Here is a 12,734-nt window from a genome sequence, read left to right on the forward strand (position 1 = left end):
TTCTAAGACTTGCCTGATATTTGGGAAATTTTGGTTTATAAAAGGAAGTTCTTTAGAATGGAGCTCCCTATAATTGATGAAATTACAGGTCCAGACCTAAACAATATTTTGCTGGTGGAAAAGCCAGGGAATCAATAGGCTTACAAATGGAATTATTCAGGGTTGTGCTGGTAATTGTTTAACAACTGGTTTTAGGGGGGAAAGTATGCAGGAAACACTTTTAAGTTTATTCAGTATTATTAATATTTTCTCTATCACTTTCTCATGTTTAAACAATTAATAAAATAACTTTTTTTCCTCATTAGCCATCAGCTCTCACAAACCAGTGGACCTTGCCCCAGATCACCCCTATTAAAACAGTGCCTTCCCTTAAAGATTATTTATAATCTGCACTTAATACATGTTATCTGCATGTTGTCTCCCTCTCCTCTTTTCAGATTCCTGAGACTAGATATTGTCTTTTAATTTTCTTGTATCCTCAGGGATTAACACAGTGATAGACACATGTTCTCTTTGTGATCCCATTTGAGCAACTAGCAGGTTTTTTTGAAGCAATTGGGGTTTAAAGTGACTTGTGCAGGGTCACACAGTTTTTAATAAGCATTTTGAACTCAGGTCTTCTGACTCCAGGGCAGGTGCTCTATCCACTGTGCAAACTAGCTTCCTCATAGCAATGTTTTAGTAAAAACTGTTTGACTAACTATGGAGTCAGAGATCAGACTCAGATTTCTGCCTTCTAACCCTAAGACTTGGGTTCATTGGCTAGGAAAAAATACTTTTATCTTTTGTCAACTTGATTCTTGTGCTGATTTAAAAAAAACACCTGGAAATAACAGAATAGTTTGTAACAGGGTAACTGTTCTTGTGCATGTAGGCAGAAACTTTATTCCCCTGTATGACCTGGGAATGGATCACTTTAATTCTTTGGATCTCAGTTTCCTCATTTATAAAAAGAAGAGGTTGGCCAAGATGTGAGCAAGCTCTAGAAGTGTGAATCTGTGATCTTATGATACTACTTAGAGATAAATGTTGAATAAAGAAGTCATTGTTTTGCGATGACAAAGAATGGTGTTTTTAAAAATTTTTTTTATTCTAAATGAGTTATATCCTCTTGACCTGTCAAAAGAATTATGACTAACTTTAGGCATTCCTTAGCCAGAGTGACTAGGTATATGAACTCAGAAATAAAATAATAATGGAGATTCCACCATCCAATTTTTTGATGCCTTCTAACTTTTGCTTTAGTCAAAAATTCCTATTATTTTAGCATAAAAATCCATATTATTTTTGTTGGAGATTTATCTAGCTCAAAAGAGTATATGAAGGGGCAATGAGATACAATTCAGCTTCAGACAGAATGGTTAATAGGGCTGCACTTGGTATCTGGAAGACAGAGCTAAAAATCTTGCCTCAGACACTGTATGAACCTGGGAGGATTTCTTAACTGTCCTCAGCCTCAGTTTCCTCATCTGTAAAATGGAATGATGATAACACAATACAAAGCTCTGTTGTGAAGAACAAATGGGAATACATGTACAGTTATCAAAACCTTTTTGTCAGAGAAATTATATAAAGTAGGGAATGCAAATATTATTCCATTTAATAGACTATGACACTGAAGCTCTGAGTGAATGTCTTACCCATGATCAAACCACTCAATCCATTTCTTCGGACTCCAGGTCAATCACTCATCATACCCTATCATTCTATATTTATTAAATAAAAAATTTATGAATACTTCCAGAGGCAGTTAGGTGGCATAGTGGATAGAGCACTGATCCTGGAGTCAGGAGGACCTGAGTTCAAATTCAGTTTCAGACACCTAATACTTACCTAGCTGTGTGACCTTAGACAAGTCACTTAACTCCATTATCTTGTGAAAACAATAAAAAAATACTTCCAGCTTTAAATCCTATGACATTCCTGATTTTGCTAGAATCTTTAATCTAATTTCAGCATAAGGAAGCAAAAAGGGAAAGTTTTCTTATGCTTAGGAAGTTTAAACTTTAAAGGTTTCTCATGCTTCACACTGCCTTTTAGGAATGAGAATATGATTTAGACATAAAGGATGATATCCTAAGCAAATTAGGAGAGCAAAGAGTAGTTTACCTGTCAGATCTAAAGAGAAGGAAGAATTTGTGACCAAATGAAATATTATGAAATTCAAAATGGATAATTTTGATTTTATTAAATTAAAAAGGTTTAACACAAACAAAACCAATGCAACCAAAATTAGAAGGAAAGCAGAAAATTGGAGAACAATTGTTACAAACAGTGTGTCTGAGAAAGACTCATTTTTAAAATAAAGGACTGGATGAGTAGAACCAGAAGAACATTGTACACCCCACCCTAACAGCAACACAGGGGTGATGGTCAAGCTTAATGGACTTGCTCATTCTATCAGTGCAACAACCAGGTGCAATCTTGGGGTATCTGTGATGGAGAATACCATCTGTATCCAGAGAAAGAATTGTGGAGTTTGAACAAAGAGAAAATACTATTACCTTTAATTAAAAAATCATTATCTTATTATATAATTTTGCTGTCTCGTATACTTTATGTTTCTTCCTTAAGGATATGTTTTCTCTCTCAACACATTTAACTTGGATCAATGTATACCATGGAAACAATGTAAAGATTAACAAACCACCTTCTGTGGGGGGTGGGGGGAAGGAAGCAAGATTAGAGGAAAAATTGTAAAATTCAAAATAAATAAAATATTTCTTTAAAAAAATAAAATAAAATAGAAAACAATTAAATTCATAAAAATACAAGAAATTCCTCAATTGATAAATGGTCAAAGGATATGAATAGGCAGTTTTCAGGTGAAGAAATGAAAGCTCTTCAAAAACATCTGTGAAAAACATCTTCTAAATCACTTTTGATTAGAGAAATGGAAATTGGAATAACTCTGAAGTACCACCTCACACTAATCAAATTGGCTAATATGACAGAAAAGGAAAATTATAATTGTTGGAGAAGATCTGGGAAAATTGAAATACTAATGCATTGCTGATGGAATTGTGAACAATTTGGAGCTATGCCCAAAGGGCAATAAAACTATGTATACCTTTAGTCTACTGTTCTGTATATCATAGAGATTATAAAAAAGGGAAAAGGATTCACATATACAAAAATATTTTTCTTTTAGGGATGGCAAAGAATTGGAAATTAAGGGAATACCTTCTAATTGGGGAATGACTGAACAAGTTGTGGCATATGAATGTAATGGAATGCTATTTTGCTATTAGAAATGAGCAAGAGTATTTCAGAAAACCTTGAAAAAGAATTACATGAACTAAGGCTGAGGGAAGTGAGCAGAACCAGGAGAACATTGTACACAGTACAGAAATATTGTGTGATGATCAACTATGATGAACTAAGCTCTTTTCAGCAATGCAATGATCCATAGCAATTCCAAAAGACTTGTGATGGAAAATATCAACCACATCGAGAGAAAAAAAAACTATGACATTTAAATGCAAATCAAAGCATACTTTCAGTTTTTTTGTTTGCTTTTTCTTTATTGTGGTTTTCCCTTTTTGCTCTGATTCTTCTTTTTCAATAAGGCTTATGTGGAAATATATTTACCCTAATTATCCATGTATAACCTATATCACATTGCTTGCTGTCTTGGGGAGGAAATATATTTAATGACTGTACATGTATAACATATCAAATTGCTTGCTCTCTTGGAGAGGAGAAAAATTTGGATTTCAAAATTTTATAAAAATGAATGTTAAAAACTTTCTGTACATGTAATAGAAAAAATAATATTAAATAAATTAAAAAAAAGAATTTCTATAGCTTTCCTTCTAAGGAGCCAAAAAAACAGTCCTTATCTTCAAAGGGTTTAAATTACTCATTGGGATATTACTATAGTGACTAGGACTTATTGAGGACAGCTAGATGTCACAGTAGATAGAGCACTGGATCTGGAACCAGGAAGACTCATCTTGCTGAGTTCAAATTCAAATTTGGACACTTACTAATTGTGCCATCCTGAGCAAGTCATTTAATCCCTTTTGTCTCAGTTTCCTCAATTGTAAAATCAGCTGAAGAATGGAATGGCAAACTGCTTCAGTACCTTTGCCAAGAAAACCCCAAATGGGATCATGAAGAGTCAGACATGACTGAAAAATGACTGGACAATAATAATATTGATGGACTCTATTCATCACTTAAAACATGCCAATGTAAGAATTTGTTTTGCTTGATAATGAATTTTTATTAAATGACTCTTTTTAATAGGATAAGAGAGAAAATTATTGCCTGTTAATTTGAAAAAAGTTGCTTGGAGGTGGCATGTGAGCTAAGCCTTTAGATATTGATTTTAAGAGATGAGAAACCAGTACTTTCCAGATATAGGAAATAGCCTTTGCAAATGCTTGGAGGTGAGAGATGAAATATTAATAACTAGCAACAGCAAGTAGGTCAGTTTGTCTGTAATGTAGGGTGTATGAGGATGATCATTGTAAAATCAGTTGGAAAAGAAGGCAAGAATGATTTGGTAGAAAACCTTAAATTCCAAAAAACAGAGACTTCTTCTCTTAACTTATAAATAGACAAAGGAGTCACTGAAGTTTTAACAAAAAATTGAACATTGTATCTATGAATACTTATGAGAAAAAAACAGAGTGACTCTGGAGTTAATATGTCTGTAAAAACCTAGGACTTTTTATTTTTATGTGTTTTTCTTTTATAAAAAATTTTTACTCAGAGGTAGTAGAGGTAACTAGGTGACTAGAATCAAGTATTTTGGGTGGGGGAAGAACATAATTATGGTTTTTAAATGAGACCCAAGCCTTTTGGCAGCTGAGCTTTTGAAACTTAACAGAGCTTTTTTTTCTCTCTAATTCTGGCAAGCTTGAATTTTTTTTTAATTAAACAGAATCCAAAACAAAAAGATAAATTAAATATATTAGACATTATACAGCAATTGTTTTGTCTAGGAATGGATTAAAATAGGGAATGAAAATAAAGTTTATATTCAGATGCTTCTGAAGAAAGTAATTCACAGGAGTAATTAATTATTATTTTAGTGATAATTATTGCAGTACACTTAGTCAATAAAGACTGTGAAGTAGTAATGAGGTATTACATTCATTTTTTGTTTAATAGCACTGCTGTTTTCCCAGACACCCATGCTTGAAATCTCAGTATCTTCTTTGACACTGTAAATTTCACCCTCCATATCAATTTATTCTGAAGTCCTGTGTATTCTTTTTTTTGCATTATCTCCCCTTCATTCTCTTACCTACTACTATGCCTGTCACCTGGACTATTTTAATAGCCCTCTTCCCAGCATGGCTACCTCCAGGCTTGCCCACCTCTAAGCCATCCTTCACAACTGACAGATTAATCTATTTTTATGTAGACATCTGTTCATACTACTCCATTGTTTAAAACCCTTCATTGACACAGAATTTTAAAATTAAAAGAAACCTTAATGGCATCTAAGTTCAACATAGCCCAAAGAAATTCATATTCTAACACACCTATCATGTGCTCATACAACCTCTTCTTGAAGACTTAAAATAAAAGAAAATATCTCCCAAGATAACTCATTCAATTTTCAGTCAAGATGATATTCCTAGGAAGTTTTTTTTTAAACACTAAATATAGGTGACACAGTTGATAGATCATAGGACTTAAAATCAGGAAGTACTGACTTTGAATTTGATTTCCCAGGATATGATTTGGGAAAATTACAAACCACTTAACTACTTTGTCTCAGTTTTTATATCTATAATATGAGAATGATCATCTAGGAGGCACTAGACCTGGAGACAGGAAGATTTGGGTTCAAATCTAGCCTCATGCACTTTCTAATTGTGTGATCCTAATGAACTGGAGAAGGAAATGACAAACCACTCCAGTGTCTTTGCAAGAAAATCCTAAATGAGATCATGAAGAATAAAACTCCATTGAAATGACTGAACAACAAAACAGCAACCACCTCCTGGAGTTGTTGTGAAGATCAAATAATTGTAAAACTCTTAGCAGAGTGCCTCACCCATACTAAGTGCTATACAGGTTATTGTTGTTGTTACTGTTTTTTATTTACTTCTGGATTATTTTCACCCATTGCTCCTGATTCTGCATAAATGGATATACTAGATAAAACAAGTTCATTCTGTCTGTTAGATCCCTTTCAATTATTAAACAAAGCCTCAATGTTCTCCTTGAACCATCTCTTTTCCTACCTAAATCACCTGAGTCCCTTCCAACTGATTTACGAGACAAATACTCAAAGTCCTTCACTCTGATTGTTAGACCTGGGAATGTCCTGAACTTAAAAAGATCAAGATCCCCCATTACATCTGGGGGTCATCACCCATCATCCTGACCTATGTCTTGCCATTGAACTCCAAACTCTAGAAGAGAGAGTGAGACGGATGCTTTTGTACATCTCTTCCTCACTTAAATTCAATTCATTTGCAAGTCAAGAAATCACCCTTCTGATGTCATTGGTCCTCTTCAAGAATGAAGGATGAACAACAATAACAAAACTGTCCTCTATTTCTTCTACAAGCTTGCCAATATTCTTCTTAAACCATGGCACTTGGAAAGGAATGCAAATAATTATCACTTCTTAATTCCCGAAGGCTGTGTATGCCTTTCTTAACATAGTCAGGATTATTTTAACTTTATTTAGGGAGAGTATTGAGGGAGGGACAGCTACCATACCAACTTACGTCTTTATTATAGAAATTGCCACATCACCATGTCTCCAACATTCTGTAGTCATGAAACTGATTTTTCCCCTTCTCCTTTCTGTTCTAATTTTATTTTATCTTTCCAATTATATATAAAGATAGCTTGCAACATTCATCCATTTGTAAGTTTATGAGTTTCATAATGTGTCTACACTTTCCCTTCCCTCTTCCCTCTCCATGGTGGTGAACAATCTGGTAAAAGTTATACATGTACAGTCATGTTTAACATAGTTCCACTTAAGTCATATTGTGAAAGAGGAATTAGAGGCAACGTGGAAAAACCATGAGAAAGAAAAAACACATAAAAGAAGTTTTAAAAAGTGAACACAGTATGTTTTGCTCTGTATTCAACTTCATAGTTTTTCCCCTCTGGATGTGGATGTCATTTTCCATAAAAGTTCTCTCAGGATTGTCTTTGATCACTGATTGCTGAAAGGAGCTACATTCATCATAGTTGATCATCTCACAATGTTGTTGTTAATGTGTACAATGCTCTGTTCACATAAAGCTGATTTTAAACATTATTAACAGCAGATTTATCCATATCATTCAAGGTTGTGTTAACTTCAGATATAATGGGGATGCCATTAAAGACTTTATTGAAGGCATTGGTAAAATGTTAAACAGAACCAGGGTCATATTTAGATCCTCTAGTGGACCTCACTAGACACCTACTGCCAATCTGACATAAAACCATTAAAGACTTCTCTTTGAATCTAGACTTTTAGACAGTTTCAAATACATCTAATGGAAAATCACCATGTCCAAAGTTATCACCCAAACTCCCAAGTCTGACCTGAACCAGATTAAAATGTAATTGGGAAATATTTAACAAAAAAAATACAGATAATATTAATATGTAGTTTTTGTACAGTCAATATGCAGTTTTCAGGGATCCTTGTGTATGATTTATGGTCTCTGTTTCTATTTTGAGTTTGGCCCTAGTCCATGTTTTTCCATCTTTTTCACAGGAATAGAATGAAATACTTCATCAAGAGCTTCAATTAAGTCTAGCTAGTCTCAATGTGCTAAATTCCCTTGAGCTACTCGTTTAGCAACTATTTCTAAAAAGGAAGTAAGGTTGTTCTGGCATGAGATATTTTTGATAAATTAGTGCTTTTTCTTTATACTTATAGATTCTGTTTCCAGATGTTCACAAGCCCAGTCTTTGTTAACTGTACATTTCTGATCTCTACCCTCTGCTTTGTCATTCCAACTCTTCCTTTCCCAAATCCATTTTTTTCCTTTGCATGTGAATTTCAGTGGGCAAAAATGAGGAAAATACAACCTGTACCTTCTTTTCCTAGACATTGTAATTTCACATGATACTCTTTAGTTCCTTTCAACTAATACCACCCAAAAGAAACACCCCATATGGGTGACAGTCTTCTTTTTTGAGAAATCTTGGGAGGTTCCCTGTTATATTCTAAATGTATGCCCTAGGAAGATAACAGGCCTCTCTATTGTTGTTATCAAGTTGATAAATACCTCCCTCACTGTTCCCAGAGCAAGGAATCACCAACTATGACTACCATACTTCTTTTGTTGACCTTTAATGGGTAATCTCTCAGAGGCTGAAAGCATGTTTGTCTCTACCATATCTTTCACTAGAGGACAAGGAATCCAATTTTCTCCTTTGCACATTCAGCTTTTACTCTTCATGAAGAGCTTCAAATCATATTTGTTTTTTTGTTCTAGTTGTAGAGATTTTCTTTTTCTTTTTTTCCTCTTCAATGTTATATTTTCCCTAATCTGCAACCTCTAGACAAGACCAATTTCCCTTCTTCCACCTCAGAATTTTCCCCATTGGAATTTTAATTTGATTTCCTTTGAGAACACTTCATTTTACCTCAAAGACTGGAGCATAGAAAGGCAATTGTCAAGTCCCTCCATACCTCTTTTATGAGGGACACTAGTGTATACTGAGACAGGAAAAACATGTGTGATCTCTCTTTTTAAGGTTAATGGAGCAATAATAGCAAGATAAATCCTATCTCACATTTCTTTATAGCACCTTGCAGTTTCACAATCATTTTTCTCTCAGTCTTGTGAGATAGATAGGGCAAATATATTCCCCATCTTGACAATCAAAGGACCAAAACTCAGGTAGATTAAGTAGTTTTTCCATAGTCACACAGCAAGTATGTCAAAGTCAAAAGGAGCCAATTAAAGTCTCTTGGCTCCAAGGTGAATTCTTTTCATCTGAAGTCAGAAAAACCTGAGTTCAAACCTGACCTTAGACATTTGCTAGCTATGTGACTTTGGGCAAATCATTAATCTCTTTTGCCTTAGTTTCCTCAAATGTAAGATGAGGATAATTATGGCACCTGAGGGTTCTACATAAATACTTATTCTCTTATCCCTTCTCCTATCAGATTTCCTCTACTATATCAATTTGATATAATGATTTTGTAATCTCTAATTGAAAAAAAAAGTTTGCATTATTGTTAGGCTATTTTGCCTTTTTTTTGTCAAACAATTCAAATAAGCATTGATTTTCTTGAAACATATGGATAAAAAAATTTGAATAGTCATTGAAAGCATAACATAGCATGCCTATAATTTCTGAAGAAAAGGTTCAAAACATGTTTTTTGGATAGTCAAGATCTTTCTGCTTTTGGAGGTAGCGATAATTCAGGTGGAGAAATGACATAGAGATAGAGAAGCTATCCATCCTAGGCAAAAAGTAACCTTAGAAAACTGGGAAGATCTCAGACCTTATCTAGACCAGAGGAACCAAACATGTGGATTGTGCTACCAGAACCAAATTAAAGTATAATTGGGAAATATTTAACAAAATAAGTAAAAATACAATAAAATAGATAACATTACACTTTAAAACAAAGTCAAACCACAGGCTCCTTATATATACATTGTTAGGTCCATTTTTCTTTAGTTTTACTACTGACCTAGAATTAGACCAGAAATTCACCTTGTGTTTGCTTGAATGACCAATGGACTTATCACAGACTACCCTATGTTCTAGGGATGAGTGAGAGACATAGATGAATGAAATACAGATGAGACAGAGGCAGATTAATATAAGAACAAAGATCATTTATCCAGAAGCCTGAGACTTTAGGTACCCCAAAGCTCAAAGAAGGATTCTACAGTGGAGCAAACACTGATATTTTGAAGTCAGGGGACCTGTGTTCAGATCCTAACTCTGATGGTTACTGGTCTTCAGATCCTCTTCTTTAAAGTGAGGATCCTGGAGTAGATGGCCAGTTCTAAACATGGGGGTCCATCTTGCATTGTGAATATAATTGCAATTATGATTCCTCATTGCAGAAAGGCAAATTGAAGGATGAACTTATATGACTAATCATCTGTTCCCTATTTTCTGCTAGGTTCCCTTTCATTTATTTCATTCCATAGCTTTTTGTATTTTTGTATTATTTTATTTTATGTTTTCAATTATATGAAAAGGTAGTTTTCAGCATTTGTATGCTTGCAAGTTTATGAGTTCCACATATTTTCCACAGCTTTCTTTCCCTCTCCTCCTCCCTATGGTGGCAAACAATCTGGTCATAGTTGTACATGCACAATTGTGTTTAACATATTTCCATTTCCCATGTTCTGAAAGGATATTTAAAACTAAAGTGGAAAAACCATGGGAAAAAATAAAAGAAGTTCTAAAAAGTGAACATAATATGCTTTGCTCTGAATTCAGTTTTCTCTCAGGATTGTCCTTGACCACTGAACTGCTAAGAGGAGTTGAATTTATTATAGTGGATCATCTCACAATGTTGTTGTTAATGTGTACAGTGTTTACTTGGTTCTGCTCACTTCACTCAGCACCAGTTAATACAAGTCTCTTCAGGCTTTTTTAAAGAACAATTGCTCATGATTTCTTATAGAACAATAGTACTCCATAACATTCATATGCCATAGTTTGTTCAGTCATTCCCCAATTGCTGGACATCCCCTCAATTTCCTAATTTTTGCCACTACAAAAAGAGCTGCTATGAATATTTTTGTACATGTAGGACTTTCCCCATTTTTATGATCTCTTTGGGATATAGACTCTGAAGTGCACAGTTTTATTGCCCTTTGGAAATAATTCCAAATTGCTTCCTAGAATGGTTGGATCAGTTCACAACTCTAACAACAGTGCATTAGTTTCTCAGGTCTCCCACATCCTCTCCAACACCAAACATTTTCTTTTTTTTTTATCATCTTAGTCAGTCTGATAGGTGTGAGGTAGTACCATAGAATTTTAATTTGCATTCCTCTAATCAATAATTATTTGGAGCATTTTTTATATGTCTACAAATAACTTTAATTTCTATATATTAGAAATGAGTTCTTAATCAGAAACACTAACAATGAAAATTATTTCCCAGGTTTCTTCATTCCTCCTAATCTTGACTGCTCTGGTTTTATTTGTGCAACCCCTTTTTAATTTATTATGGCTGAAATCATTCATTTTATGTTTGATCATAAGCTTCTCCCCATCCATAGATCTGATGGAAAGAGCATTTCCTGTTCTTTTATCAGATCTATGGAATAATACTTTGTGTCTAAATTCTGTACCCAGTCCAGTCTTATTTTGCTTTAGGGTGTGAGATGTTGGTCTGTGCATAGTTTCTGCCGTGCTATTTTCTAGTTTTCCCAACAGTTTTTGTGAAATAGTGAGTTCTTATTCCCAAAGTCGGTGTCTTTGGGTTATGAAGCATTAATACCATGGTTCTTTACTACTGTTTCTTTTGGACCTATTCTATTCCACTGATTTACCACCAGACAGTTTTGATGACAGCCACTTTATAATAGTTTTAGTTTTAGATCTGTTACAATTAGGTCACTTTACTTTGCATTTTTATTCCATTAATCCTCTTGATAATTTTGACTTTTTTATTGCTACTCCATATCTTTTTTGGTACAAAGTCTAGGATTTTTTCAGGTATAGTTTAATCTTTAAGTTTAGTTACTAAGAACCAGATACCTATCCCATCTCTTTCCTTTTCCTGAAGTAACTGAAAAAACATGAGGAATGCTTTCACATATTGTACAGTAGAGCTAGATATTATTATTTTTTCAGTAAGGAAGTTATAACTCCCTAGCTTGGGAAAACATTTCCATTTTGAAATAAATTTTATGCAAGAGAGGTAGCAAAAGAACCTTAAACTACATCCTGCAGTCATATGACAAATTAATGACGGAAGGCAATTGCCCAAAAAAGAACAATAGATTTATTTAAAGATAATTCCAAGGATTAAGCATTGGAAATTGTGTATGAAATTTAATAGACTTATTTGGACCACAACATTGTTGTAACTTCGAATTATACTAGATTTCTTTAGATTATAGATAATACTCTCAGCAAAATCATGTTGTTAGAAGCTAAAGGTTAATTAAGCAGAAATGATGACTTACCTCTTGCTCCATGAAGCTCTTTTGGGAAAATTTCACTTTTGATTTCCCTGGTTTATCACTAGAGATTTTTAATTCTTCAGGTAAATCCAGAATCAATTTAAGAGTTAAAAATGTGAGGTACTATTTCAGTTTCAAAATGCAAAGATTTAAAAAATTGGGTGAATCTAATAATATGACATCTAAGACCAGATTACACAAATCCCTACAAGTTTAAGATAGGAGAAGCATGTCAGATAGCAGGTTATCTGAAAAAAAATGAAAGAGTTAGATACAATTAAAGTTCAATTTGAAACAGCAGGGTTGCATGACAGAAACAACATCCAGAATAGCCTAAGGGAGAAAGATCTTTCAGGAATAAAGAATTGATAGTCCCACTGTATTGTGTCCTAGTCAGACTACATCTGGAGTATTGTGCTATATTCTGAGTGCCATAATTTGGGAAAGATATTGATAAACTTGAGAGTATCCAGAAGAAAGACAACTAGATGATAAAGCACCTTGTGATATGAGGATTAGTTGAAAGTATTGGGAGTGATTTATCCAGGATAAAGAGGATTCTCTGAAGGGGCAGTACTAGTTCTCTTCAAGTCTTTAAAGGTTTCTCCTTTGGCAAAAGAATTAAATTTATTTTGTTTGGCT

The 12,734-nt window shown here is 34.0% G+C and overlaps 1 protein-coding gene across 7 annotated transcripts in view; it reads left to right on the forward strand.

The window, feature by feature from the left end:
* The window catches only part of TAFA2 (TAFA chemokine like family member 2), a 615,297-nt gene that overhangs the window by 459,433 nt on the left and 143,130 nt on the right, over positions 1 to 12,734 (forward strand). The gene's annotated exons all lie outside the window — the stretch shown is intronic.

This window comes from Macrotis lagotis, chromosome 2, assembly GCF_037893015.1.
Source record: "Macrotis lagotis isolate mMagLag1 chromosome 2, bilby.v1.9.chrom.fasta, whole genome shotgun sequence".
Classification (NCBI taxonomy): domain Eukaryota; kingdom Metazoa; phylum Chordata; class Mammalia; order Peramelemorphia; family Peramelidae; genus Macrotis; species Macrotis lagotis.